This window comes from Nannospalax galili, unplaced genomic scaffold (genome assembly GCF_000622305.1).
Source record: "Nannospalax galili isolate Female #2095 unplaced genomic scaffold, S.galili_v1.0 scaffold140, whole genome shotgun sequence".
Lineage (NCBI taxonomy): Eukaryota > Metazoa > Chordata > Mammalia > Rodentia > Spalacidae > Nannospalax > Nannospalax galili.
The window spans coordinates 4,725,820-4,731,819 of NW_008352267.1; positions in this window are offsets into that span (position 1 = coordinate 4,725,820).

The window sequence follows — 6,000 nt, forward strand, 5'->3', positions numbered from 1 at the left end:
TCACTGGTGGGAATTGAGGGGTGTATTAGCTCTCTCTCTACCCCTTATTCCACTATGTCCCATGAGCCTTAGTTGTAGAGATTTGACTGTAGATGTGTCACCTAGTACTTGAAATCTCACAGACATTACTTCTCTGTGCCTGACCAGATGTGCAACTCTGCAGTAACCTCCATTTGTAGCAAAAAGAAGTTTCTTTGATGAGTGCTGTATGACATGTTTGTTGCTCTAAAGGAGGTCTCTTCTGTCTCTCACTTCATTCCCTTCCAAGCAGCTTCCAGGTAAATATATGCATTAATGTTCAGACACTGTGTTTATTTCTCATAGGGTTTCTAGGGCACCACTTTTCCCTCTAGGTTTCCTAGTAGCCTGAGATACACTCATCTCCACTCTTTTTTCTTCCATCCAGGTTCCCTCCTCCCTTCCTCCCTAGTCACAGTGTCCCCATTATCCACATCTTCCCAATATCTCCAGACTCTGGCCATCTTTCCTTTCTTGACTACCCTTCCTCCCACACACCATGGTCTCTTGCATGTCCTTCCCTCCTGTCATCCTGTTGTGCCCAGTTCGTGAGACCCCAAAGACCACCCAGGAGACAACCGATGCAAACACACAAGGGTTTTTTATTGTTACAAGCTTAAGCTTGGGCCCACTCTGTCACTGACCCAGTGGATCTCAGATGTGAGACCCCTTGTTTTGGGAGACAGAGGTTTTTATAGGTTTATTTCAGCAAGTTCAGCAAGTAGGGGAGTAGAGGGTCTCCAGCCTGGCAAGCATCTGATTGGTTGCAGCCCAGTGCCAAACCATAAACTCTGGCTTCAGGAAATCTGAAAAGACATCTGGACTTTTAGTACTTTCCTGTTCCTGGTTAATTGACCATTGGTGGGGGACTTGTTCTCTATCCATTCCAAGTATACTGTTTTGTTTTGTTTTGTGTTTTTTTCCTGTGGTTTCTCCTGTAACAGGATTCAGGGCTGGGTCAGTCCCATGGAGGTTTTATCCAAGATGGAGTCACTCAGGTCTCTCATTCCCTGACAATTACTCCCAATTTTTTCCACATCCCTCAAGTTACATCTGTTCCCTATTATCCAGCTTCAGGTTGTTTCTTTTTCTTTACCTTCATGTATCCTTTCTCTTTATCTGGATCCTGGTGTTACATCAGAATTTACATACTCACATATAAGGGCTTGGTGCTACAATCCACAAATGAGGGAGAACATACATCACTTGTTTTCTGCATTTATGTTACTTCCCTTAGTAAAACACTCTCTAGCTCCATCAGTTTATCTACTAATTTCATAGTTTCATCTTTTCTTACTGCTGGGTAGAACTCCTTTGAGTAGATGTACCATACCACGTTTTCATTAACCATTCATTATTTGAGGGATGTTTAGGTTGTTTCCATATTTTACCTATTGTGAAGAGAGCAGCAGCAAACATGGTGGTATGGGAATTTCTATAGTATGATGAATCTTTTGGGTATACGCCAAGGAGTGGTATCACTGGATCATATTGCAGGTTCATTTTTAGTTTTTTGAAAGTTCTCTGTACTTCTTTCCATACCGGTTGCACTACTCTGAATTCCCACAAGCAGTGAATGAGTAGTTCTCTCTCAACAGCCTCTCCAGCATTTGGAGTATTTTGTTCTCTTTGGGAATCTGACTGGGAAAAGATGGAATCTTAAAGTGGATTCTGTCTACATTTCTCTAATTCCTAAGGCTGTTGAGCACTTTTTAAGGTGCTTCTTAGCCATTTTTATTTCTTCATTTGAGAACTTTGTGCTTAGGTCTATCATCCATCTCTTTTTGGATCATTTATTTTCTCATTTCTTTCCTTTTTGAGTTCTTTGTATATTCTGAATATTAAATCTCTGTCAGAGGTATAGCTGGTGAAGATTTTCTCCCAGTGGAGAAAACTCAGTGGGTTTCCTCTTCCCTTCCTTAGTTGTTTCTTTTGCTGTACATAAACTTTGTAATTTAATGAGGTCCCACTTACTGAGTGCTGAACTTAGTGTCTGATTATCTGGTGTCTGATTTAGAAAGTCATTTTCTACATCTATGTGATGGGTAATCCTGGGCATCAATTTGACTGGATCTGAGATTACCTGAAATGAAAGAGATCTTCATGATTGGATCATCTGAAGCTGGAAGACGCACCTAAAATGTGGGTGTTACCTTCTGATGGCAGCCCATATAAAAGGCCAAGGCAGAGGAGAACACCAGGCTTCTTGCTTGCTTGCTTTCTCTCTTGCTGGTGAGCTTGTCTTGCTGCTGTAGACTGAAGACTAGCCAATCTTTTGGAAATTTTCAGACCTTCAGTGCCATTTTGGGACTACTGAGACATCCAGGCTTGTGGACTGAGCGACTATGGAATCTCAGTCTATCGTGTGGTGCACCCATTGTTGGATTACTTGGACTGTATCCTGTGAGCTAAGCTGATAAATCTCTATACATATATATTCATTCTACCAGTTCTGTTTCTTTGGAGAACCCTGACTAATACAGATTGTGGTACCAGGAGTGGTTCTAGAGAAACAGAATTGAAAGGATGAATTCCTTCAATGGGCGTGTTGGTATTTGGAGCAGGCTCTCCAACTCAGTCTTCAGATAGCATGGAGAGTACTGAAAATCCATGCTGTAGAATATTTGAAACAATTATGGAGATAGACCCATTTGAATCTCCTAACTCACCTCTTGTGGAGAGCAAGAAATTTAGTGACTCTATACATAAAACATTTGACAATTTGTGGAAAAATAAGAAAAATAATGATGCTGGCTGGTTACTTCTAGCATCTCTGGATAAAGTGATGAAGATAAACAATGAGCTTAATGATAAAATTGATGAGCTCCAGATTCAAATCAACAGTTTAAATGTTTCCAAGTGTGCCCTGGGAGAGAATCTTCTCTGCAGCATCCAGAGAGCTAAAGCTGAAGAAAATCAAGCCGGAGCCCTTATTATACATTTGGCTGATGTACAATGCAAATTTAATACCCAACCTCTAGTGGTGCCAGCCATAAAGGTGAGAGTTTTGGTAGGAAAAGACTGGAATCCTGACACGTGGAATGGAAATGTGTGGGAGAACCCTGAGGAGACTGAGGATTTTGAATCCTCAGACTCTCAGGAATTTGATTCAGCTGATGAATTAATCTCCCCATCCTCAGCGGACCCACCCTCCCCACACTTGCCTGAGTCAACTAATCCCATTGAGGAAGCTAATCCCATTCAGCAAGACAAAGCTGATGTCCCTCAGGGCCCAGATATTGTTGCCTCTAAACCTATAACCAGACTCAAAGCTAAGCAGGCCCCTAGAGGAGAGATAGAAAGTGTGGACCATCAGGCGGTACACTACACCACTAAAGAACTTAGTGAATTTGCTAATTCTTTCAAGCAGAAGTCTAACGAAGATGTCTGGGAATGGATTTTAAGAGTATGGGATAATGGTGCAAGGAACATAAAATTTGATCAGGCTGAGTTTATTGATATGGGCGACCTGAGTGGAGATTCTAGGTCTAAAATGGAAGTTTGTGCAGTTTAAAATGGTGTTAAAAGTTTATTTGATACGTTGGCTGAGGTATTTATCAAAAAACGGCCTACTGACAGAGAGCTGGAGATACCTGATATTCCTTGGCTTAGTGTTGATGAAGGGATTCTAAGGCTCAGGCAAATTGTTATTCTCGATTGGATTCCAGTGCAATACCAAATCCTCCACAATGGGAGAGCCCAGAGAACATGCCTTTTACTGATTTTATAAGATGGAAAGTACTGAGAGAGACATGAGAACATTTGAAGAGCTTTGTTTTTGCTCTTTTCCTTGTGCCGAATCTAACAGTTGGAGATGCTGCTGCTCAATTGCATAAATTAAATGTAAATATAATAGGTGTAACAGGACTTCGGAGTAAGGGTCAGGTGGCAGTATTGGATTGCAAAGACAAGGTGAGTGTACTTGTCGTAATGGGCGGCAAAGGCAAAACAATACCTAAAATGGCATGACTCGAATGGAACTGTGGTACTGGCCAATCAAGCATGGTGTTCCCAGGGACCACACACATAAGAATCCAAATAAGTTTTTATTTAATTTGTATAAGCAGAAAAGCTCAAGGACGAATGACAGGAAGTCAGTATTGGATCATAGCACTAGAGAATCTCACTCAGTCAACCAATTTCCAAACTTGAGACATTGTACAGAACCAGAACTCCTTGAATGAAGGGAAGGCAGGGTGCCCTTGAGGAAGGCCTTTGTCACAGTATCAAAGAGTTATGCTATTCACCTCTCACTCATCCTTCCCCAGAGGGACCTGTGGCCTTTTACTAGTGTAACTGTACATTGGGGGAGTGGAAATAATCAGTCTTTCCATGGCCTATTGGATACTGGTTCTGAGTTGACACTGATTCTGGGAGATCCTAAAAAGCATTGTGGCCCTTTAGTTAAAGTAGGGGCTTATGGAGGTCAAATGATAAATGAAGTTCTGGCTGAAGTCTTACTGACAGTGGGTCCCCAAACTCATCCTGTGGTTATTTCCCCAGTACCAGAATGCATAATTAGAATAGATATACTTAGAAATTGGCAGAATCCCCACATTGGTTCCCTGGCCTGTGGAGTGAGAGCTATTATGGTTGGAAAGGCCAAAAGGAAACCATTGGAATTGCCTCTGCCAGGGAAAATAGTGAACCAAAAATAGTATCGCATCCCCAACTCTCCTATTTGGCCTCTGAAGAAGACAGATGGGTCATGGAGAATGACAGTTGACTATCGAAAACTTAAAGATTGCAGAAATTAGTGCTACCATCAAGGATTTGAAAAAAGTGGGGGTGGTGATTCCCACCACATCTCCCTTTAACTCTCCCATTTGGCCTGTGCGTCCAATTGCAGTTGCTATACAAGTTGTGGTTTCCTCGAGAAGATTAATATGTCTCCTGATACCTGGTATGCAGCTATTGATTTGGCAAATTCTTTCTTCTTGATAGTAGTTCATAAGGATCACCAGAAGTGATTTGCTTTCAGCTGGCAAGGCCAACAGTATTCCTTTATTGTCCTGCCTCAAGTGTATATTAACTCTACAGCATTGTGCCATAACTTGGTTCGAAGGGATCTTGATTGCCTGACTGGACCACCAGAAGCAATTTTCCCTTAGCTGGCAAGGCCAACAGTATACCTTTACTGTCCTGCCTCAAGTGTATATTAACTCTCCATTTGGTTAAGTATATGCACATGAGAGGATGTGAAATACATCCAACAAAAATTCAAGGGCCTTTTACCTCAGTGAAATTTCTAGGAGTTCAGTGGTGTGATCAGATCCAGTGAGCAGGAGGGAGCAGTCAGTCTGGACTTGTTGGTTAAGCATATGTTCATGAGAGGATGGGAAATAAATCCAACCAAAATTCAAAGGCCTTCTACCTCAGTGAAATTTCTAGGAGTTCAGTGGTGTGGAGCATGCAGAAACATTCCTTCTAAGGTGAAGAATAAGTTGTTGCATTTGGCCCATCCCACCACCAAGAAAGAAGCATTACACTTGGTGGGTCTGTTTGGCTTATGGAGGCAGCACATCCCTCATCTGGGTGTGTTACTATGACCCATATATCAAGTAACTAGGAAGACAGCTACCTTTGAGTGGGGCCTGGAACAGAAAAGGGCCCTTCAACAGGTCCAGGCTGTTGCACAAGCTGCTCTGCCCCTTCGGCCATATGATCTAGCTGACCCGATGGTGCTTGAGGTATAAGTGGCAGATAAAGATGCTGTTTGGAATCTCTGGCATGCCCCCATAGGGGAATCACAGTGGAGGCCATGGGATTTTGGAGTAAGGCTTTGCCTTCATCTGTGGACAACTATTCTGCCTTTGAGAGACAGATCTTAGCCTGCTATTGGGCCTTAGTGGAAACTGAATGTATGACAATGGGCTACGAAGTCACCATGAGACTGGAACTGCCCAGCAGGAGCTGGGTGTTATCTGACCCCTCAAGCCATAAAGTAGGCCATGCACAGCAACAATCCATTATCAAATGGAA